General features: G+C 29.4%; 1 protein-coding gene across 2 annotated transcripts in view; it reads right to left on the minus strand.

The window, feature by feature from the left end:
* Positions 1–26,206, minus strand: part of LOC126734698 (cell adhesion molecule DSCAM-like) — a 466,019-nt gene that overhangs the window by 267,388 nt on the left and 172,425 nt on the right. The window contains exon 3 of one of the 2 annotated variants that reach the window (XM_050438410.1): positions 17,950–18,002. The exons of the other annotated variant lie outside the window; for it this stretch is intronic. The gene's annotated coding sequence lies outside the window, so the exon portion shown is untranslated. The remainder of the gene's footprint in view (positions 1–17,949; positions 18,003–26,206) is intronic. 2 annotated transcript variants of the gene reach the window in all.

Genomic DNA, 26,206 nt, shown 5'->3' on the forward strand with positions numbered 1-26,206 from the left:
GCGGCAACAGTTCTAGTAAGAATACGATTTAAAACCGTAGGAGTGCTGTTTATGACGATTTCCTGGCTCTTTCCTGATTTATCTTGATTCTGATTAACCCTGACTGGTAGAGCTACCTGGGAGGTCTTAAGTGGTGATTTGTCCTTTTCAGTATTGACACGAGATGGCGTTGAAGGTGCACTATTGTTACGAGTTAGCTGTTTCTTATTTATAAAGAATTCTGAAAAGGATACCTCGTCAGCCTCTATCAGATCGGTTACACTAAATACTTCTTCGTTAACTATTAGTTGGTTTTGTAATATTTTTGCCGTGAAACCCTTACTTTTGGCTAATTTAAAAAATTTGTAAATAATTTTTTGCTCTTGCTATTGTTGGGCAGTTATATCATTGGCAATTGTAATCCCAGTACCCTTTAATTTATATAAGTTTTTCAGTACCGATTTCTTATCTAGGAAACGAGTAAACCTAATAATAAATGGTCTATTGGCCTTTTCTTTTTTGCCAACTCTGTAAATATTGTCAATACTTTGCAGAATATTTGGACTGACAACGTGTCACTTAACAGTTGATAAATTATGTCTTCCAAATTATCTTTGTTTACTTGCAGTCCAAAAACGATAACTTGAGTCCTCTTACTGGATTGTTCAATTCTTTGCAATTTTTTACTAACATCTGATTTTTCCACTTCCAGCTCCAAAATCCTATCTTCCAAAGCTTCTATTTTTTCTTTAAAATCCTTTAAATCATCCTTTATAGTCTGCACATCTATCTTAATAGCATTACTTTGCAGCTTCACCTCTTGCAATAGTTGAAAGATCTGTTCATTAGTTATGGGAGACATTTTGCTTTAAAAGTACTGGCCGATTTGCTTGTATAGTAGGTCTCGCTGACCGATATGCTACTATCAGATTCCTTAAGATAACAATTACTTGGAACTTTTTACAAATTAGAGGTGATAGTTTATATTGTTTTGATTTTTTAAACCTCTTATTTATAAATGAAAACATTTATTAAACTTACAGAATTTTATAGAGTTGGTTGTCTGGTATGTAACGAATTAATATCACTAACTTTTATGTTTTAATGTTTATTAGAACTTAGCAAACTTATTACTTAACGAGAAGCAAAGAAAATTAAGTTTGTTTTATTGTTAGAGTTACTATATACGATCAAATCATAAATCAAATATTGTTTGCAAAAAAAATAAATTTGTTTGTCATTTCTATCACGTGAAAGTAATATACGGAAAGAAAGTATCTTGGTGTTTTTATGTAACGAAACTTGAATTTAGCATGAAGCACATTCCGAAGTTATTCAAAGTAAAGTATTAAGTACAGTGCAAGGTAAAACTGTGAATTCCTTATCAGTTCTAGCTAGTTGGGATCTCACCAAATCTGAAAATCAATTTTATATGACATCGGTAATAAATCAGTTTAATACTTCTTGTTTAGATTGCTTTATGTTAAATAACTGTTCTATAAATTCGTATGAAACAAGCGAAATTCTTTGATAATTTCTGTCATGTGAGAGTGATGTATTAAAAAGAACTGGAAGCCATGGTACTCTATGTAGCGGAACTTGAGGCTGGCGTGAAGCATCTTTTTTGTCTATTTTTGGCTAGTTTGAACCTTACTAGACCAGTAAACAAATTTTAGATGATATCTGCAATCGATTAGTTAAAATACTTATATTGGTTAACTTTCAATACTTTATGAATAAAGTGGTGTTTGACTAAAACTTAAAATCATTCAGAATTTCTATCATATAAAAATGATAGACAGGAACATTATAGAATTTAAGTGCATGAAATTGAAAAATAAGAGATATAATAATGTGTCACTTTAAGCTCAAATTCTTCTCTTTGCTTTTTATTATTACAGTAGCTAAATGCATAGTATGCATAGTAATTATTTTTAACAGTCATAATTATATAGAAAATACAAGTTTTATTTAAGTCATATTTATGTACGACTTGAATGTAAAAAATTCTTTGAATCGGTTATTCTCTATTTGCAAATGTTCATATCATGAGCAGCTATGCAGAGGTCAAGGGTGCGACAACGCTTCAAACAAATTTTGTAAAGTAAGAGCTTTATCAATATTATGTTATCTTAGATCAATATTATATTATTCGCCTTACCCCGTATCTTTGTTGCAATTATGTGATGGAAACAAATAACGACGCATAAACATATTTTGGAAATATCTACAAGACAGTTGCTTGCTGATTAAGAAAGTAGCAAATTCTGATCGAAACTGCAAAAAGCTTCTTCATGCTATCTATATCTGTGACTAAATAGACCTAGGATTGATGTCCATTTATCAATAACTTTAAGGAATCGTCGCTTCATTAAAAATATTTGACATAAGAAATTGAGGTCGTCGTTTTTAATTTGGCTCAAGTAACTTTAAACTTTAATCATTTGATTTTATTTATTTGATAATTAGTTGGTAGCACAAGCTTTTGCAATGCGTTAACAAGACACATAAAATTTAATAAAATTATAATTTACTAATGAAATAAGCAGCTCCCACTGTTGATCAACTTTTGAATGACCTACGTCGCCTAAGAGATTCCTGGATAACAATTTTGACAGAAGCTTAACTTGTTGCATCGAATTTGAAGATTACGACTGACCTAAGGGAAAGCCAAATGTACATACGAAAAAAGAAAATAATTCGTGATAAAAGATTGCGCGTTTTATTTTACAGGTACCAAAAATACTATGGACAAAGTTATTTTGAATCACTTGATGATCACCAGTATCGAACAATTTCCGAAAAGTTATCAAAGAGTTTATAGCGAAGGAAGAGATAAAACGCGTGCATTGAATTGGCATTAGGTTTCACTGATTGTAAAATTTATGGATGCCTTCAATTTATTTTCCTAAATTCGGGGCGAAATTAGATGTAGCGTCTAATTGTCGACCTTCAGAAACATTCGGTATGCACTACCACTGCAGAGAATGACGATAATCTAAGAAACGTATTAATAAAAGATTTTTATTATGGTATTTTAAAGAAAGGAATTATCCTTCTATGGGTAATAAATATTTTTAGGATGGTAAAATAACTTTCCTTACCATGATCTATTTATAAGTCCAATTCAAAAATATTAACATAATGACAAGCAGGGCTACCTTATATCTATCATTTTATTTGTTTTTATAATTAATATTATATCATTTTAGATAAAGTCGAAATAGCTACTTTAGTACGATTATTATTTTAAGAATACATTTACTCAAAGATTGATTTTAGTTTTTACAACAGTACATGTAGTTTTTAGAAAGCCTCCAACTTGGCGAAAAAAAAGAAATATAGGCGACTGAAGATAAAAAATAATTAAAGTCTGGAAACATATAGCATAAACTCGTGTGCAAAGTGAACGTGCGTGAAGCATTGTTAACGAAATTAATAAATTTATTCTATACAAACAAAAAAAACCTAAAATCTTATAAAAAAAAGGTAAATAGAGTAAAAGACTTAATAATGGTATTCTTTGACATTTAGACTTTAAGCGTGGAATATGTAAAATTCTACAAGAGCAGAGAGGTTTGTTGCATAAACCGTTAGGGGATAAAAATTTTTGTACTTGTAATTGTACGAATATTGATTTAGTTTCGTTTAGGTTTCTAGTTATTAAAATCGCTTACCTATTTATATCCAGTGACCTTACTTGGTGTTTGGAAGCTTGAGTCTTAGATGCCACCACAGGTAGTTATTCAGAAGCAAAGGAGAAAATAAATATTCTTAGAATGAAACTATTCCTTTACTTAAACCTATATCGGAATGCATATACTTAATAATAGTCGTACAAAAAATGAACTCTCTTTCATATGCTAGAGACTATTGGGGTCTTTCGCCTAAAGAAGTCTTTATATTGGGAGTAATGTAGGTGTAAAAATTTGGAACTGTAATATCCTAATCTGAAAAAAACTGCTTTTAAATAAGATTACTTGAAAATAAATTACATGACTAAAAAATTGGAAAGGTAATCCAGATAATAGCTCAATTAATCCTTGTCGTCGCTGCAGAGAGTTTTTTTAAATCAAAGATATATAGGTCAGAATGTGTCTGATCAAAGCAGGAAACTCTTAAAAAAAAGAAAAGAATATGCTAATTATACATTAAAAAAAGCACTACTCTACTTTAAATTCAGCAAACCATTTCATTTCAGACAATTTCGTTATAATGCTGCTTTATTTAAAAACTACCTATTTATATTTTACTATTCCTTTTCTCATTAAAAAAGGCAATTCAACTCTCGTTAAGCCCAAGCCATCTCTACTATAAGTGAATGTACCGGCCGTCGAACCGTTCATTTGCTGCCATTTGTTTTGATTTCAAACAGAAACAATTTAAACATAAAGAAAGCAGGAACAGGCTGATTTAGTACAATATATTTTAAGCACAGCAATACAAAATGTCACAACAGTTTTGTGTCGCCCTTTAAATAAGAAAACGATAAATTGTATTCGATTTTTATTAGGTTTTTGGGAAAAGTTATTCGACGATTGAACTGGGGAAAATTAAACTTTTAGAAATAGGTGTTTTCATTTTAATGAGATTCTTGTATAGGAAACAATATAATAAATTCTGAATGTTTGTTAAATGCATCCAATTTAAATTAGGCTATACAGGGTGAGTTTTTAAAGTGTTACAATGCGATATGTCAAAAACGGCTGCAAATTTTTTTTTGACATTTTCGTGACATTTCAAGTATACCGGGGGGCACTTTTTGTGATATTTTTGACATTTGTCCCTTCACCCCCCTAAAAAAATTTGCAGCCGTTTTTGACATATCGCATTGTAACACTTTAAAAAACTCACCCTGTATATCTTGCGTAATGTTAATATTCCAAAATTAGTTACTCACTTATTATTTTTTGAGAAAAGTATTGCTTGCATATGCATATGCTCTTTTAATATCATGTGGAAGATCATAATAAGATAATCTGTAAAAATCATAAGTTTTAAGAAAAGCAGCGTTCGAGAACTTGAACTCTGCTTTGCTTCAAGAACTTGAATTAGAGAATCACCCGCTCACCAATCTCGTTCTATTAATTTTTGTAATTTTTACAATTTTTTAACATTGTATTTTAAATCGAAATTATTAAATCAAAGATTATTGTATGTCTTGTGAAAGGTCTTCCTTAAAAAGAGATACAAAATGTCAACTCGACAATTATGCTACTTAGATCTTTAATGTCGTTTTAACTTTGCTAAATGTATGGCTCCAGAATACTTTAGAGGATCCAAAGACTTAAATTACTTTTTAATCGCTTAAAAGAATTTCTAACAAAATTTACTTTTACGGATGTAGATTTAAATTTACATTTTTTGCAATACGTCATATCGCAAGTTAAATAAGATGCCAGAGATATTATTGTAACTTTACATAACCCAAAAATATTTGATAAATTAAAAGGTCGTTTGCTAACAAATATAAAGATCCAAGTAATGAAAAAAAATCTCCTTACAAATATAACACACAGCTTTTAAAATAATTCTCAAAGTTTCGAAGACTTTGCATGTGAAATCACATTTAAATAAGCTTAAGGAAATCACGCAAATTTAATATTCTGATCAGAAGGCGTTTTTTAAAATTAAAATTCAAGAATTATGAGAAGCAAGCAATTTAGCCATTAGCTATGCTCATTTATATCTGGCCATAAAGAGCCATACTGTTCATTCGTTAGACAACAAAATCCAACATCTATAGTGTAAGAAATATGCCGAATAAGGATCACGTCTCGGATCACGTGCATGGCTTGGTACCGTCGTCATCGTGGTCCAGGTCAACGGTATATTATGAAAGGGAATATCGATCTTAGCATAATTTAGGAAAAGGAAATACATGCGGGCATTGAAGGAAAAGACAGATTGGCTTTGACTTTGAAAGTTTAAGTCGATCCCGGTGACTTTTATATTTTGTTTGCTTTTGTTCATTTTATTTTTAAATGTATTAAAATAGTTATTTTTTTTTTTAAAGTTGGGTTTTATTTTTCTATATTTCTGACAATAGACAGCTATGTTAAGATTTGTAGAAAATACGATAATATTTAAGCTTAAATTATTTATAAAAATTTCTTGAAGACAAAAGATGCCTAAAAAAAATTATTATAATAATTATAAACCCCACAATAATAATAAAAATTTTAATAATCATCAAAATTGTCAACATTTTAATGAATATGCAACGTCCTCATGCACCTTCTCATAATAGAAGCTCATTCCCGAGTATACTTCAAAGTTTTCAAACAGTAAACGTTAGTGTAAAAAACAAAAAAAAATTTACAATAATTAATCTTTTTAGCAAAAATGCACACAAGCATATCACATAAATTCTAAAACTGCTGTAACAATTTTAAATAAATTACGACATTATATGTCGCATCCTAACTTTTCAGAAAAAGTCACATTCGACTTTGGAGGAGAATTTAATAACTCAACCATAAAGCAATTTCTTAAACTACATAATATTGTATATCATGTAACCTCGTTAATGAATTCAACGTCATTATCACATTTAGAAACATTTCACAGCTCCCTTAAAGAAAAACTTCGTGTATTACGTATACAAAATCAAAATGATGTTTTCATATCAATTCTTATTTACAATCAAAGCGTTCATAGCACCACTAATTTTACTCCTTTCTCTTTAACTGATGGACCCTACGATAATTTAAATAAACATTTAATGGAAATTGATAAAAATGTCCATAAACATTAGAATGAAAAAACCTAGAAAAGAACTATTACCTTATAACGAAAAATTATCTGACACTCTTAGATAAAAGAACGTTAACATTTCTTAGACTAATGTACAGGTAACAAATGAAACTATTTTTATTAAGAACTCTGCAAGCCGAGGTAATAAGACCCGTCCGCTTTATAGAAAAGTCGATAAACATGTGCAAAATAAATAAAAAAGACCAAAATTTAAAATTTCACTTAAGAATCGTGCGACCTCAATAAAAGGACTTTTCCTTGCAGGACTACGATAATCTTCCTGACTCCAGAGATGGTCAGCAGCCAGAAACTTCAAAAAGTTGATAATGTTTTTTACAATCAAGAAAATTTAGGCGTAGGCTTTTTTGTAAATTATTACGATAAAACCTTTTTGCACATTAATTCAATTACTATAAACAATAGTATTTAACCTTGAATATCTAATATATATTTTATAGGGTTAAGAGTTAAGAATCACACTTTGTTGAATAATTTGCAACATTCATTGTTATTTCTGCAAGAAAAATAAAAGTTTTTAACGCACCGTACAAATAAGCGAAGTTATTGGCACAGCTATTAAGCATATTACCGGAAATTTGGATCAGAATGATCTTTAAAAAATCATGCAGATTTTTAGGAACAATGAGAATAAAATTAGGTTAAAATACTCACACTTTATACTTATTATCATTTCTGCAAAACAAGTTCGCAAACACTTTTTCTGAAATTAATAATTAATTATTGCACGCGTCTGAAAGTATTAATCAGTTAAATGAGAAAGTAAAACTTCAGGAGGCTATTCTTGGAGAAATATTTAAAGTTAAAAATTTTTGAAATATTATTTGGAAAAACTCTTAAGCTCTTAAACTTGTTTAGTCATGGATACCTCTAATATATTTGAACTTGACAAAACTTAAGCAGCTAACTTTTCTTCAAATGAACTAATCCAACTATCGAAACTGTACTATTATAAATTTCTGAATATTTGCAAGCTGAATACAATAATATTTGAGACCGAAATAATCTTTCTATTAAAAATTCCTATTATTTGTAATACGGTTTATAATTACCAAATAGCTTTCCTCTATTGTTTATTCAAACTCATTTACTCATAATTTCGCATTTGTATGTAATAATAAGAAGATAGAAAAATGTACTTTTTAGATAAACCCTGTGCCAAATTTTATTTAACCGTTTTATTTGTTATAAAATGTTAAAACACGAGGGCAATTTAAGAACTTTAGATAAAGTTAATTGTTGATATAAAAAACTACTCACACATAAACATTATAAAGAATATTCAACTTCTTATTATTACAAACTAAAAAATTTACCTATTTGAACATTGTTACAAAAAACAAACTATTGTTATAATCCTATTAGGAGTTGTTGTAAAATTTCAGTTTTGGATAGTACACATAAGTTTAGGGAAACATTTAATTCAAGTATCCTATCATAGATTTATATTTATTTTAGGGTAGAGAAACTAAATTCTACACCTTTGGAAAGTTATGATGAAAGTTATGATATTATAGTTATAAGTATTAGCAAGAAAATTGAAGATTTAGAATACGAAGTCACTTTGGAATATGTTTAAAAAGAAAATAGGTCGATTCGTATAAGCCTATATGTTGTTATGTTTTTACTTGGTTCTTTATATATAGACTATAAATATAGGGAAAAATTGTGGATTTTGAGGAAACCTGGAGAAAATATTGGAGAAAAGTTTATACCCCTACACCCTATTCGTATCACACCCTGCTTGAGATCCAAGCCTGAGGAAGGAAAAATTAAGGAACCACCCTAATGGCATTTCTTACATACCATATGGCACCATTAGTACTACTTATTTTGAGAAAGGAACCCATCGCCAATTACGGTCAAGGACAACCCACTGATGCTCCAACCCGCTCTCAAAAACCTAATTATTGAAGTACTGAAACATTAAAAACGGTATTGATTAAATTGAAGGATACTGTAAATTATGACTTTTATTCTAAAGGCGCTAGTTGTCTCGATTTATCGTATATAGGTTGATAAAGAAAACAATAATTCTTGAATAATCAAAAAAGTTTTGGTGGTTAAATTAACGATGAAAATCTGATTTATTTGTGACAAGAAATAATTACTTCAACAATTCTTTAAAATCATAACTGACGTAAATAGTGCATCGCAAGCATGTTTTTAATTTGTGCCAATTAAGTTTGACTTAATTTTAAAACACGAAAGTACAAGTCATAGATTAAACAACATATTCAATAACTTGCAATTTCTCTAGAAATATTCATAAATTTCCTATTTGTCATATCAGCATATTTTTAGTTCTTGACAATGAGTGATATTTACAATAAATGATACTCTAATTAGCATTTTGCATATTATTTTAGTTCTAAAATTTGAATTTAGAAAGTCATTAATATCCTAAAACTGTACAATTCGCTACATACACTTAAAAGAAAACATTTGAAAATTATGCTTATGCGTATACTCATTTTCTTGTGATATTCACCATTGGATTTCACGATATCCATTGAAATACTCTAAAAACAAAATATCATAGCCACACTAGCTAGAATTTATTTTTTAGTTTTTTTACCTATTATCCTATATGAGTTTTAGTGGGAACTATTTTACTTTTATCCGCAACCGAGGCTGCGTTCTCAATAAAGTTTTAAACATATTTTTAATTACAACAATTCGAGTTTCATGGCTTAGGATTGGTTTTTATCGTAAGACGCATTTTGCTCAAAACTTTTCAACTTGCTTCAACAAAAAACTTAAAATAAATAGCAGGAATATTTATGTCAAAAAAAGCAATAATAACACAACTGAGAAGAGGCCAAAATACTTTGAGAGTAGGCGGGTATCGCGAAATCAAGATGCTTCAGTAACGTATAGAGAAAACTAAAAATATATCGAATGTTTTATTTTAAATAAGAAAGTTATTAATCCAAATTGATTAAATTAATAATATTGCTAAAATGTTATTATAGGTATAAGCAAAATTTAAAAATTTTCAGCTAAGAATGATTAAGAAAGCGAGTTGCTGGTGATACTCTGCAATACGTTAACGTACTATATTATTGCAATGAAAATTATTTAAAAAAAACTAGTTTCTCGATGACATGCGTCTAAAATTATTGCTATAATATGGTCATGCTAGAATAACAAGGTTCTATCTGCATTTTTGCCAAAAAATTATTCATGAGTTTGTATTTTCACGGTGTATCTAATGAAATCTTTTTCTAAACTCGGTATTAGCACTATTTGTCTTGAGGTAATGGAGTTAGCAATATATCAAAGTTCTATCTGGCATTTTTTAAATACAGCGTTACAAAGTCCTATTTACGAATATTAAAATATCATGATTGTATTTAGGAGCAGATTGAACTTTGTTTTACTGAAGTTTTAAACAAACCATTGTTTGGCCATGTACGCTAGGTACGATACACATAACCTAAAATTATTTCTTCATTATAAACCTCAGAACATCTAAAATTATAAGCCCAGGTAATAATTTGTAAAACTTTTAATTAAATATTGTGTTATATATGATTCGGAGCTTTTTAGATATTTGTTACCGATTCCTCGTTGATGCCAAATTATTAAAAGAGTGAAAAAGGGTATGGTAATCCCGCTATATTTGCATCAAAAGGTTAAAGACACGATTTCTTTTAAATCTTTGTCTATTTAAATATTTATTATAGATTCACCGAGTGCTGTTATTACCTACTAGGCAGCAAAGTCGGGGAGGTGTAAAAAAATTAGAAGAAAACAGTTTTTCTGAATTGATGCATTGTTTTGACGAGGATATTTTTAAAAAAACAATTAAAAAATGGCCTCAAAATAATAAGAGATGATTTTGATAATTAAGGGCACAATAAAAAATTCTTTAAAAAAAAGTTTACTTATTTTCTTACATTTTAAAACGCCTTCTGACAATGAACTGAGTTTGACTAAAATATGTCATAAAAAGTTAGGCCTAACTAAAGATGTTAATAATTCTGTGCAGCTTAATAATATACTGAATGTTAACAGGTTAACTTAGTTTGTATCTTATACAAGGAGATATCAACCAATAATAATAAAAATTTAGGAAATTGGGTTGCAGTTGCACCAAATCATCGCGCAAAGCAAGGAATGGAGAATTTTTTCTACTATTATATAGTATATAATATTGTATATAATATTATATAGTAGAGAAAATTCTCTGTAAACCACAAACTTAGAAAACAATTAAACAATTAAATGTATCAGTCTAGAAAAGGATACATAACTGTGGGAAAAAACGGTTTTTACTAAAAAAGTGGTTACTAAAAAGGATTGCCTTGCAATTTTTAACAGTGCATGTTAATTTTTTTTTGAAAATAAAATCGGGGAATCAGAAAAAAAATTAATTTAAATAAAGTTTTTTTCTCAAGAAGTACAACTAAAAAATATAGAAAAAAGAAAAAAAGGCAAAAACTGTCGAAGCCTTATGAAGAAGTTTTAAAATGAAATATTTTTTTACTATAAGGAAGAAAAGATTACGAGTTTGTAAAGAATTCTTTCTCGGCATCCTTAACATTTTACAAGAACCTGTATATACTGTGCATAGAGTATACAGATTCATACAGGTGTATACCAATAAAAACCTGAGAGGCAAGAGTGTAAGCAGAAAAAATAATTATTCAATGAAAAATGATTATAATAATGATTCAAGAAATATTGTTATGGATCAAAATATCAAAGTTTCCGGTTATCGAATCACATTACTGTCGAGGTAGTTCAAATAAAAAATATTTAGAAGCTACTTTGTAGGTTTCAAAATCTATGAGTTTTACTTCAAAAGCTGCAATAAAAACAATGTAGCTAACCCAGTTAAAGTCTATGTATAGACATATTTTTAATACGAATTTCAATTCTTCTTTGCTTTATCTTTTTATAAACCAAAAAAAAGGTGTATGAAAGATGTTCAAGGTATCATAAAAAAAAGAATGAAAATAACCTGGGTGTAAAGAAAGAGGAAGAAATGAAACAGTACATGGCTGAAAAAACAGCTATGAAGGCAGGAAAAGTTTGAAGATCCAGTTCTATATTTTAATCTAAAGAATGTCATAACTTGTCCCAGAAGTTATATTGAAATTTTTTATTATTTACGCACACCTAATATCTAAAATTTTACCGCTGTCCTCTTTTTCACCAAGTCAATTTATTGTGTAATTTGAAACGAGACTATACAGGGTAGAATTGCTAACTCCTTAGCCAGTGCTTTTAGAAAAATTATAGAGAACGTTATTTGAGAATAACATAATACCATACTGGGTTACTCGGAGTATTAGCTGCGTTCCTCCAAATAAAAATTCCCATATTTCATTTTGTGTATTGGACGTACTTAGGCAAAATACGGATTTACAAAACTAACCACGAAGTATTCGGTGCCAGGTAAGTTAAGTTCAGAACGTTGATAGCATCCATAGCCAGAGAGAAAGGTATATGGCTTTAAAAGAATTTCATTCTCCAGTCATTAAAGTGCTTAAAAATATAAACAAGAAAAAATCGTTTAAGTAAAATAAATAAATGAATAGAGAAATAAGTGCCACAACTTCTTAATTATATCTTTTACAAAAAGTGTGAAAGAAGGGATACAAAAACTCCACTATAAAACAAAATACAAAAACAACTCCAGAGAATGATATAGACATTAAAATTTACAAATAATTTAAAACATAAAAAAATAATTATAACATTCAATTGCTAAACATATGGATCTCAGAGTTCATTAAAATACCTACATTAAGAAAAATAAAATATGAGTTGAAACAAAATCTATCCTATAAATACTGTCCTATTTATTGTTGGCTTTCAAGCAACATTTTCATTTTATAAGAGTAAAAAGATATCGCCTAACCAGTACCATATATATTTATTAATCTTGGAGCAGAAAAACAAAATGATCTCCGAAAAATCCCAGTGCGATACTGAGGTATATCGAACGTTAGAACCGTGCGTGTCGTTTGAATATTTTTAGTGGATCCTGTTTTGAGTTTTTTAAATAGATGAGAAGGATTGCTATTTTTTAAGAGTTTGAACAGGAAACAGTATTAGTGAACCCATAAATAAAGCTAATGCAAGAGTTCTGTATGTTTTCTAATTTATACCTATTGGAAGCATCAAGATATGGGCCGTAAACAAAATTGAAGTAATTACAATGTGACACTTGAATCTCAAATTTATATCAAGAATAACAACCAAATATTTGTGTATTTTACATTTAATATTTTTTCCTGATCTATTAGAATTTCGCAGTTCATTTAATGTCATGAAGCCAATGTAAGTCACGGTACATTTTTTTGGGTTTAATTTTAAACCACTCACCATTGAATTATGATCTACTGCATTTAAACTTTGGCGTAATGATCAAATTGCTACAAAAACATTATTCTTAGTAAAACAATTATAAATTTGTGTATTATCACAGTTATGAGCTAGGCGATTTTAGTTTTCAATTTTATTTGTTAAGTTATTTATATAAAGTATAAAAAAGGACCCAAAAGGCAACCCTAAGGGACGCTTCTGTTTAATTCAGCTGGCTCAGAGTATACATTGTCTATAAATATTATCTGAGACCGATTTGAAAGATAATTACTACAAAAACAAATAGCAATTGGTAAGAACCCGTAATGAAAAAGCTAAAATTAGTTTATGGTGAAGAGTGTCGAAAACTTTGCTGAAGTCCAATAGTACCAACGCTGTTCTTTTACCCTTGCCATAAGTACTAATAATATCGTCCAATATCCTCAGAAGAGCTGAAGCAATCCTAAAACCTCGGCGAAATCCCGACTGCGTAATATTTTAAATTATAGTCTTAAGAATTATACAACTTATACTTAACCTTCTTACCATGAAAAATATTTTTAGTTTTCAAACCCATAAGGAATATAATATATTAATAAACTAATTAGCATGTAATTTTGTATTAATTAATTTTCAAATAAAATAATATTTTTTAAAAAGGCATTTTGGTTGTTAAGTTAGTTAAATGGCGCAGTCGGTAGGATAGTCCGGAGTTAGATCGGTTAGTGTATCGAACGTTCGTTTTAACAATTAATCGGACTATACGAAACTTGATGAAAATTCGGTGGAGGTATCTGCAGTGAATTTATCGAAAATTGCTGAAACAAGAAGACCACTATTGGAGATTCATCGGTGATTAGATACAAATCATCTAATTACGCAAGCAATTATAGGCAGAATATTAGACTGTCCCTTATAGAAATGACCATCGCCTTTATGTAAGTACAGCTCATTAAGTTAATGTCCAATATAGATGAATTAAGCGTTGTATTGAATAATCTTCAAATCTCTTCAGTTGACTCACCATTAGGTAATAATTTAAACTTAGAAAATTTACATTTAAATACTAGGATGCCCACTTTTAAGCCGGAATATTTAAATTGTGTCCCGAATTTTGATGGGAACCCTAATGATCTTAACCGATATCTCGTAAACTGTGAAACTTTAATTAAGCACTTTTATGATCAAACGGATCCTAATAAATTTGAAAATATTTATTTACTTAATTGCTTAATAGGTAAATTAATTGGAAATGCTAAAATTGTGGTAAATATTCAAAATGTGAGTACTTGGAATAATCTTAAACTAACTCTTGAAAGAAACTTTGCCGATCAAAGAGATGAGGCTTGCCTCAATCGCGACCGTAAAACGTACAATGTACTCAGAATTAGCACTTAAAGCCTTTGTATCAGGTCTTAAAGAGCCTTTAGGGATAAATATTCAGTGTATGCCGCCAAGAACCCTAGCCGAAGCTTCTCAATTTGTAAATCAAGAAAACAATAGCTTATACTTTCAGAATAATAATAAAATTAATAAACCTCAGTATAATCAAAATTTTAATAAATCTGTACAACAACCCAACTATATCCAACCAAATTTAAATATAATAATTTTTAATAATAATAATTTTAACTCAAGTACACCCCATGATCTATTTATAAGACAAAATGTTTTTCCATCTCAACCAGTTCCTATACGCCCTAGAATTTTACCTTAACGTCCTCTGCCAACAAACTCGGAAGTTTTTGGTAGACCACCCCAAAATCGAAACGTTTTTAGGCCAAATCAAATGAGAGAAAAAGATCTTCCTCGACCGACGCCTATGAGCATAATTTATAGATAATTCTCCTATAATTTTAGAAATAATCAATCTATGCAAACTTATAATCCTAATCAATCACAACGAAATTTCCAAATTAGACAAAATCACTTTGTGCCCTCAGGCCCTCGTAATTTTATATCAGAAGAATTATATAATACTCAGACTAATCAATATTATGATGATTATGATGATAATTATTTTGACGTTTGATTTTTTTTAATCGGTCGATTCGTTTTCGAGAAAATTAGAAAAATCTTTGTTTATCTTAATTTGTTCAGATAGACAACAAAAACATGAAAATATCAGTTTTTATTTCAATAGTTGCCCGTAAGGGTTTGCCAAATCTACAATTCGTTTATAATTTAAAACGGAAACTACCAACATAAACAGCAATTCCGAAGATTAGACGTGGAAAAAACTAAATAACAACCTGAATTTTTTTCCGCATTCTTTTCATCAACACAGATATCCTGGGCGAACTGTATTTATTGTTATACCTGCTTAGTTATTAATTTAAGGTTGCTTAGGAAAATAAAGATTTTTTTGTTTTGCCGACAGTCTTGGAATAGTGAAAATTTATTTGTTGAATTGATGATTTTACTTCCAAAATGGTTTACACTCTAGCCGAAAAAGTGGAAATTATTTTAATTTATGGTGCCCAAAATCAATGTGCTCGGCAAACTGCCGTCACGTTTAACGCCAGACATCCGGAGAAGATAACTTTGCATAGGTATGTTTTGGACCTTATTACTAAGTTTACTGAAACTGGATCTGTTACAAATAAAAAACGTGATCATCGGCGAATTTAGGATGAAGCCGCTCAAGTTGAAGTTTTGGGTCATTTTGGAATAAGTCCTAACAAAATTGTTGCTGCCACTGGTATTTCATTAGCTTCGTTCACACAGTTACCAAACTTCATAAATTTCATCCATTCAAAATGAAAATATTGCAAGAGTTAACCGAAGACGATTTCGATAGGCGAGTTGAGTTTTGTGAAAAAATGACTGAAGCGATTAATGATAATACTATTCATGTAAAGAATATCTGCTTTAGCGATGAATGCAAATTTGATCTAAGTGGATATGTTAATAAGCATAACTGTCGATATTGGAGCAATGAAAATCCTCATGCATTTGTAGAAGGGCATACCCAGTACCCTCAAAAAATTAATGTATGGGCAGGCATTTTAGGAAATAAAGTGACTGGGCCACTATTTATTAACGGAAATTTAAATGGAGACATTTATTTAGATATGGTGGAAAATACCATCAATCCGCTTAACACTGAATCCATTGAAAACCAAATCGATGATGATGGAAACCCTATACTTGATGAGGCTGAAATATATTTGCAGCAAGACGGCGCTCCTCCTCACTATGTTCTTCCCGTTCGGCAATGGCTAGACGAGGAGTTTCCAGATAGTTGGATAGAGTGAAGGGGGCCTATAGAATGGCCTGCTAGATCTCCTGATATAACGCCGTTAGACATTTCTATGGGGTCATTTAAAAATCTATTGTGTTTACTTCCCTGAAAGTTTGGATGAACTTCGTCAACGCATCATCGACGGCTGCCTTGATATCCCACAACATGTTTTTGAAAATGTCCGTCAGGAATGTGAATATCGCCTATTTCATTGTTTGGCCAAAAACGGGCAACATTTAGAACACTTATTGAAATAATAACTGATATTTTCATGTTTTTGTTTTTTATCTGAACAAATTAAGATAAACAAAGATTTTTCTAATTTTCTCAAAAACGAATCGACCGATTTAAAAAAAATCAAACCTCAAAATAAAAGACTTTAAAAGACCTTTGAAACAAACTATTACTCGATACCCCTTGTCCTTTAATATTTTTAAGATAGGTTAGAAAGGTGTCCCTCTTGACAAACCTTTTGACGCATTTCGGCGTTTTTTTTTAAACGGTGGTTTTCGATAAATCCGTGCTGGGAAGTTTTCAAATGAACACCCTGTATGTCAGTTAGCATTAGAACTTAAGAATCTAAATATAAACTGCAAATTCTGTATTTAGATTCGCTTACCTAAGTTTAGTTTAATCTTAAATAAATGAAAAAGTGGGCTAAACTTGTAACTGGATTGATTTAAGAAATTATAATACTAAAAAGTCTCAAATATCAGTTTTGTTAATAGTGCGACTCTTATAATAATATTAACTGTATAATAATTATTAGACTTATTTCTTCGCAAAAACGAAAAAAAGTCATAATTTGGGCAAAGAATATCCTCAAATAAGTTTGCAACAGATACTCGTTTTCGCTTGCTATATATGAAAAAATTGAAAGAAATTGGAACGAAATTTAGCAATCTAAATAAAATGACTCTTCAGTTTAGCAATGCTTTCCTAGAATGGGGTGTTTGCGGCCCTTGTTATTATAAAGTTTCAAACGAATTTGCTTGATGTTAATAACGTAAATCGATTTATGTGTAGCAAGGGTAAAAAATGTAGAACGTCAAAAGTACATTTTCTGTTATAATCGATTTAGAATTTAAAAAGACTTTAATTATTTTAGAGAGACAAAATATTTAATAAAATATATCTAAGAATAGAGTAGTACATACAGAGCGTTTTAGAAAGGAGATACTAAACAGTTTTGATCTGGACATTTTTCTTAGGAATTAAAGAGAGTATAGAGTATAAGGTGTTAAAATATTTAATTTGCTTCAGTCTTGTATGAAGTGTATTTTCTTTTCTTTTCTTCTACACAATTACATTTTTTTACTGTTTATGTATGCTCCCTTCAATTTACTATACTAGATAATTATAATCTAAAATGAAATGGCGTCACGTAATATTAATTTAATTTTGGATTGCAAGAATAAGACGGAATGATACTTAAGATATACATATGGAGAATTTATAATTGCAACAGTATTTTGATATTAAGTTTTTTGTAATTTATAACCAACTACAGTCAAAATTGCATCTTTTTACAAAAACCTAAAAATGGTAAACTTCACTTAAATGAAACTCATTATATAAAACTTACGGATGCAGTCAAATTAAATATATTATTGATCTCTTTATTCTATTCTTACCAATATCGATTACTTCCTGGGGTCTAGTTTGCCCTCATATTAACAATTCTTACCTGCAACAAAAAATAAAGTGTAAAAAATCTTTATTAATAATAATTTAATATTAGTATTCACTTAGTTGTCAATTTCATAACCCAAAGGGGATTATAAAAGAAAACTTGCTGACAAAGAAAAGGAAATAAGCCATTGTCTATTGGGTCAATGATCTTCAAAGGTCAATGCTATTTAGTTAAAACTATTGTCAAAAGCGATCACAATAATCATTGTTATTCTAAAAGTGAGTGTCTCGTTTGAATAGGATAGAACCTATTAAGTATCGTACAATACGCAACAATTTTTTTGAAAGCCTTTTGTTTTTTTCTTAAAGTAGTTAATAATATGCTTAAATTTATAACAAATGCAGTAAACTTATAATAATAGGTATATTACAGGTATCTTAGTTAAAAAAAAAACTTCAGAAAGTTAAAAATATACCTAATAATATATTTGTTCATGTTGTTCACATGTAATTTCTGTAAAATTTAATGTGCATTTTGAGACTAGATAGTTAGGCTTTTGAAACAAGCGGAATTATAAAAAACATTTATTAAACAATAAGCTATAGGAAATCAAAGTAATAAAACACCGAAAAGTTTGTTGACCGAACCTTTTTTAATTAAATTATCTTTAACAATTACAGATATGATAAAGGAAACATCCGTGATTGACTTCGTTAAAGGTTTAATCGGGAAGCCTGAAAAGTTGCTTGTCAAACGATAGTGACATTGAGGATGGCTGATTAGCACATTCGAGTCCGACGAAAATGATCCTGATTTAGCATAACAACTTAATTATTTGACTAATTGGTAGTATCCAACACTTTTACATAATGTACATACTGTGATGCAACACCACATAATATTATTATATTATAATAAAAGATATAGAGAAGTGAGACATTTAAAAAGAGATACCAATCTTAATAATATTTTTAATAAAAACACACTTTAATGGTTGTGCAAGCAAAATCAGCTAAGAGATGTTTACCAAATAAATTTTTGCGGCATAAGGAGATTTTAAGATCAACAGCTTATAGTGGAACTATCGAATCATTGGTACATTAAGTATAGTTGAGATGCAAGTTATACTTAAATGGTTCACGAATTTTTCTGCATCGGTGAACAGGTGGCTAGTTCCTTTGATACTAAAATACACCTTATACTAAAAAATACTTTTTCTACTACCGTGCGTAAAGTGGTCACTTTACACACTTCCCAAGGTGTGTAAACTTTCACTGTTTACGCACTAGTGCGTAACGTTGTGACGTTTAATTTATAATTTGTCAACAACTGTTTTGACTTTTTTTACCGTATAGTTGCCTTAAGTGCCTAAAGTAATCTGATATTTTTGATTTTTTTTTATGTTTTCTTCGGTAGTAGAAAAAATTTTGTATGTTACAAAAAAAAAGAGTGGAAAATCCCTTTTTTTATTTATGCGAATTAAAAAGGCTCATTTTACACACTTGTTACATAAATAACTATTTTATAATTATAAAATATTATAATATATACTACAAAAGTGTCAAAGCCCTTTTAAAATACAATAGAATATTTTTATATAAACCCATTTTTATTCTATACTTGTTACATTGAATAAAATGTTACTACCCGTGGTGTTAGGGCTACATAAAAATAGTATTTTATTATTAATTTATATGGAAATTTACATTAAAAAAAGATAAAGCTTGTTACTCTGCGCAATTTTTTTCTGAAACGGAAAATTTTAAATTGCCCAAAGCAATCAGTCTGAGGATTAAAAAGCTTTATATATTCTAATAATTTTAGTAATGGAAATTACTGTCTAAGATACTAATTTAATTAAACTATTAATTAAACTAATTAATTAAACTATATATATATATATATATATATATATATAGTTTTTATTATTTATTTATGTATGTATTACCATCGTACATGCTTTCAAAAATATGCCTTTATGATGAAAATCCAACTTTCAAAATTCAACCCAATTTTAAATATATTCGTTGTACTTGGAGTTAAAAACTCAATTTAAAGTTGTTACGTTGACGCGCTACAAGACAAGTAGATGAACAATTTTTCCAATTACCAGCACGTATTAAAACTTTTTGAATTTTCCTTTTTCTACTTTGCAAATAAGTTTAATTGAGTTTCTTTTAATGGTTATATGATAAGAATAAATAAAATATATCGGATTATTTATCAAAACATTTCTAATAGTTAAGTATATACAAAAAGTGCAAGTATGTCAAGTATTAAAATTCATTTAATACGAAGCAAATAGATATGTAGTTACATTTTTTTATTTGGGTATTTTATACTAAAGCAGCCAATTACTAAACAAATTAATTTCATATAAAGAAATATTACATGTGATTACATTTAAAAAAAAATGCACAATGATAATATAGACGACAAATGAATGTTAAGTATAAAATTAAAATATTAATATTATCTATTATTATTATTAAAAATCAATTTTACTAAGATGAATAAACATTATTTACAAAATTTATGGAATTAAAAAAATAAAATATTAAATAAGCATTAGTTCAAAGTACAAAATCATACATTTTAATATTGATGCATCTGCTGCTTTTAAATTTCACTTTAATATTTTGTTTGCTTACGTATAAAGGCAAACTTTTTAAAAGTGTTCAAGTGTCGACTCTTTAAAATAAATATAGCTGTTGAATATAAGCTATACAGGTTTTTTAATAAAGCAACCTCACAAAGCTAAACTTTTAGATTTAGAATTTAAAAGCAAGCTCAGCAGGTACGATTTTCACAAAATATTCACCCTACTTGTGTAGTAAATTAAAAATAATGAAGTCTACAATTTTATATTAAGATGTTGTAGTTAAAACAGGTTTAAGGCTATATCCTTAATATGGGTATAATAAAAGACTTTATTTTTTATGTTAAACTAACATTTAGTTACAATTTATTTCACATAAATAAGAGTAAAATTAGATTTCGTTAATTTATTTAATAAACGTATTACTTAGTGTATCCTAAGAACTAAAAAATTAAAATATCATAAAAGCACCATTGGTGCAGTAAAAACGCGGTCGAAAGACGCTTATTTATCGATTTTTTTCTGAAGGTATAACCACAGATGTAAATAGCTTCGCAGGGAGCTCCGTGCGGAGCTATTTACATCTGTGGTATAACCAGATCATACTATCTTATTAGGCATGTTTATTGGCATCTGAAATCGAGTTTTACGACATCGCTAGGGTGACCCAATTTTTTTCATATTCAAAAAACCTCAAAAATCGCGGTAATTTTGAAACTCAACTTTTTGACATATAACTCGCTCTATCTCAAAAACCGCTCTACCTACTAAAATGATTTTTTAAATTTTGAAACGACTCTCTTTGCGCACATATTGCAATAGAAAAAATTGAAGTAGTGTTTTTTTTTTTGTTTATCAAAAAATTTAAAAAATGAGCTAGTCACCGTTTATTGAGCGACTTTTTTCAGCAATGGAAAAACTTCTTTATTTGAAAGAATTTTACCATACAGTCTGCAAAGAAAATATAGCAGACACATTAGAAAAGTTTTAAAAAAAAAATGCAACCGTTTATCTCTAATAGATCTTGAGTTATCGATTTTTCAATTCGGGGTTCCAATCGCAGGAACACTTTCGACGTTGTCCCTCGGCAACTTTCTACTAACCGCGCGCACTGCAAGTACGCTTTACTATTATATTGAAATTTTTAATTTGAAATACCTATTTATTTGAAAAGTTGATACCCCAAAATTTGAAATTCGAAAAATTGGCATGCACAATATTTTTAAATGCGTCTAGTATACAAATAAACCGACGCGGCATCCCGGCAATCCTGCGCACTCCGTTTCGTTGAGATTAGTGGCGAGTCGAAAAAATATAAAGGTGCTTTTTTAGTTTTTCAAAGACGCTAGCCCTTTCATGTTAGTTGTTTTTATGACTTCTTGCGTTGTTTTACGAAAATAATATTAAAAATAAGACTCAAAGACGATTAATGTGCGCATATAGTATATAGTGAGTAGTTGTGTTTTAGTTAGTATAATATAGTGAATGAGTGGATCTAAACATTAAAGAGATGGATGTGAAATGTATTTTTTGTGGCAAATCTTTAGACCAAGGCGACAGTTTGGTAGTTCAGAATTCTACCAAAACCGGCATGGAGACAATACTTCAGGCAGCAGAAAAAAGAATGGACACTTGCGGGAAAAAATTATTGGAAATGAAAAAGGAGATGGTAGGATTATACTTAAATTTCATGTTGCCTGTAGAAAAACCTATACAAGCACCCCAAATATTGTACTCCTATATTAACCACGAAAGAACCTGTACCGGAAAATGTTCGAAGTGCTCTATCAATTTGCTGTTCCGACAGAGGCTGCACCACCCGATGTGTTTGTGTAACACATGGCTTGAAATGTTGCTGCCAATGCAAATGCAAATTGTGCAGCAATAAAATGAATTTTGAAAATGAAATATCTGATTCGGAATCGAAAATGTACTAAATTTTAAAAAGTAGAAAACTAATGTAACGAGAGCCTTTTATTTATGGAGAAAAGTTTTACATGCAGCAAGTGCATGGGAGCAAACCGTTCATAAGAACTACCCTCATTTTGATTTATCCTCAGAACGCCACTCCGACAATTTTTTTTTCATTTTCTTAGATTTTGTTTCCCTTGTCAACCATATTTTCTGCCTTTTATTTAATCCAAATCCTAATTAAAATCGTATTACATCGAAATCACTAACCGGCACGTCAGACAGAAACGTACTACAATAAACTGAACAGACTGTTACGGTAGTAAAAAGTGCAGTTAAATTAAGTACAGTACAATAAAGTACAGTTAGTAAAAAAAAATTGTCTGTGACTACAACCCGCGGTGAGTGGAATAAATCCCTTTTTAGTTGGCGCGCGATCACTTGCGATTTGAGATCCGAATTCAAAAATCGATAACTCAAAATCTATTAGAGATAAATGGTTGCAGTTTCTTTTAAAAACTTTTTTAATATGTCTGCTACATTTTCCTCCCAGACTATATGGTAAAATTTCTTTAAATAAAAAAGTTTTTCTATTGCTAAAAAAAGTATCTCCATAAACGGTAAACAGAACATTTTTAAAATTTTTTGAATAACAAAAAAAAAAACACTATTTACATTTTTTCTATTGCAATATGTGCGCAAAGAAATGCGTTTAAAAATTTAAAAAAAAAATCATTTTAGTAACTAGAGCGGTTTTTGAGATAGAGCGAGTTATGTGTCAAAAAGTTGAGTTTCTAAATTATCGCGATTCTTGAAGTTTTTTCAATATATAAAAAATCGGGATATCCTAGCGATGTCGTAGAACTCGGTTTCAGATGCCCAGTAATATTGTTATTATACTAATTTAGTATGGGACTTATCTGGTTATACCTCAAAAAAAAAAACGCGAGAATTCGAGCCGATTTTTACTCCGCTACATAGCATATTTCTAAACTAAGAAATTTTAAGATCATAATATCAAAAAATAGCAAAACAGGCTTAAAAATAAGTAAAACTTCTGCCAAAAACAAAAATTGGAGGAAGTTCATAAAACAATAATAGAACAAAAGGAAAGGTATTAAAAAATATAAATATGATGTTAGAGCATAGGACAAAAAGTATCGTTAAAAAAATGGTTAAGGCTCTAACAAGCCTTAGTTAATATAATTATTTTTAACTTGGCTTCTATCTTTTTAATATCTAATGTTTAGGACATTTATAACTAAGATTATTTGTATTCAAAGTAAAAAGAGAAAATAAAAAATGTTGATCTTTGATTCGTAATACCAAGCAGCTTGTAGTTTGCTTTGTTTTGCAAGGGGAAATCTTCACTAAACATCGTACCCTGGACGTCAGATTTAAATCCTATAATAAAGATATTACACATTAAACACAAGCTTGATTTAAGCACACTATCTTAATAAAACCTTAAGATCCTCGAAAACCTGAGCTCTAATCTGATCAGAAACCTTATGACGCCACAAAATGAGTATCATCAGCAAAATAAACCAATTTATCCTGCAATCTCAATAAACCTTAGTAATTTACATATAGCAAAAGTAATTAATAGTGATCCTAACACCGAACCTTGAGGTGCTCTAGACTTAAAGGATCTAGAATCAGACCCAAATCCTGTGACTCGCTGAGTACAATTTGACTGATACGATTTTAGCTATTGCAATGCCACATCTCTTAAATAATATTTATTGAGCTTAGACAATAATATTTCATGATATATACAATCAAATGCCTTGGATAGATCATAAAAAACTTCCGCCGCTGACTCTTCAGAAATCAAGGATACATAGACATTCTCCAAAAAGCTAAAAACAGCATCATGAGTCCAAAATTTATCTTTGCAATTTTGCAAGTTTTTCAATTATCTTGGAGGGGCTATAAAGAGCTAGTATAAAGAGGTATAACTACTACCTCCTTTAAACACAAAGAAAAAATGCCATTATGTCTGAAATTGTTTATGGCAGAAACTAAGGTATCTATTGCTGAGTCAGGCAAATAGAGTAATAACTTTGATGATATTTCATCAACTCCCGATGACTTACGGCTTTTTAAGGGTTTATTAGCATTTTGAACTTTGCTGAGATTAACAGGATGAAAGAAAAAAGAATGTTAAACTTCTTTTTGCTGAAAAATCCAACAAAATGTTAATACTTGCTGAATATAATGTAAGGTCATATATTTTATTAATATTACTACTCACATATTTCTAGTCTTTCTCTGCCTATTTGATGACACATTTAAGCGATCAGATTTAGCCTTTGCTGTTTTTGATTGTCTCTGTGTATAGACTACAGTATTTCTAATGATCAAAAATAATGTATTTATTACTAGTATATTTGCATAACTTAGCCCTCTGTAATCCTTGGTTTTCTATTTCTTATTTTAAGCCTTTTTTATAGAAAAAATTATTTATCTTGTTACATAGCACATGAAAAAATAAGGTAAATGGAATTTCAAATAATTAAGGCAGCATTAGTGTAGCAGAAGAAAAAGCATTGAAAATCGCCCTACTAAAAAATGTTGCGTACATAATGAGACCAAGACAATTCAATGTTGCATGGAATCTTAGCAAGATATGCTTCATGGTCAGCAATGCCAGAAAAGAGTACTATACATGATACATTATTTAAATTAGTACCCAAATAATTAATAGCAGCCGCAGATGAGGATGTTATTCGTGTGGGAAAAAGAAGATGCAATTTTAAATCGTTTGACTTTAGCTATATAATCAGCCATAATAACTTTAAAATATAGGGAAAATGGGTATAATAAAAAGCCATATTTATCCAGAAATATATCAATATCTCCAGTTTAATGTATAAATTAAAAAGGTTTATAAAAACGAAGGGAGAATTCTAAAACTCTCTTCAACAGAAAATTTTCAAACTTCAAAACTTCGATTCTTTTATCAATTTTTCAGAAAAATGTTTTAATAGTTTGCTTAACTAAAATAGCACTTCCACTAAGTATGAAGTGTTAACGATAAAAAATTGACAACTACTAGTACAGGATTTTGAGTTTGAATTATTGTTTGCAAAAGAAGTCTAGTTAAGCTAAACTCAGTTCATTAGGAAACACTTGTTCCGCTAAATATAGCATAATAATGTGGTAAAATTTTAACGCAACAAATCAAGTAAAATTGAAAAAAAGTACCGACGTAGTATTCAATGAAAGCAAACACGACTGCCAATCTGATACTCAAAATCTGACGCTAAAAAAAGTTCTTTATAAGTTTACTTGTCTAAACTACAACGAAAACTCTTGCAGTTAGTAGGATATATCGAATGATATTATTGACCATATATTATGAAGTATATACAAACAGAATGTTTTTCATTTTAACAATAAATGGTATAGATTTTCAAAATAAGAAAAATTATTGAAACCCTTATAAGATCAATTTTAGGAGAGAGATGGCTTTCATAAAGTTTTATTTTAACTAGTCGTTTTTACAAGCCATAGATGTAAAACAAGTTATTACAGAATTTAACTGTTTAAAAAGTGGCATTAATAATTTAACAGGCAATCAGATGCAACCAAATAGTTGAAAATAAATTACAAATTGATGCACTAAATCGACTTTCTTTATCGTATAAAACAATTAATAAATTTAAAGTGATCTTAAGAAAATTTTACAAATTAAAAAATCCTTTAAAAGAAATGATTTTCATATTCTTCAATTAGATCAATA

The sequence above is a fragment of the Anthonomus grandis genome, chromosome 3 (genome assembly GCF_022605725.1).
Source record: "Anthonomus grandis grandis chromosome 3, icAntGran1.3, whole genome shotgun sequence".
NCBI lineage: Eukaryota > Metazoa > Arthropoda > Insecta > Coleoptera > Curculionidae > Anthonomus > Anthonomus grandis.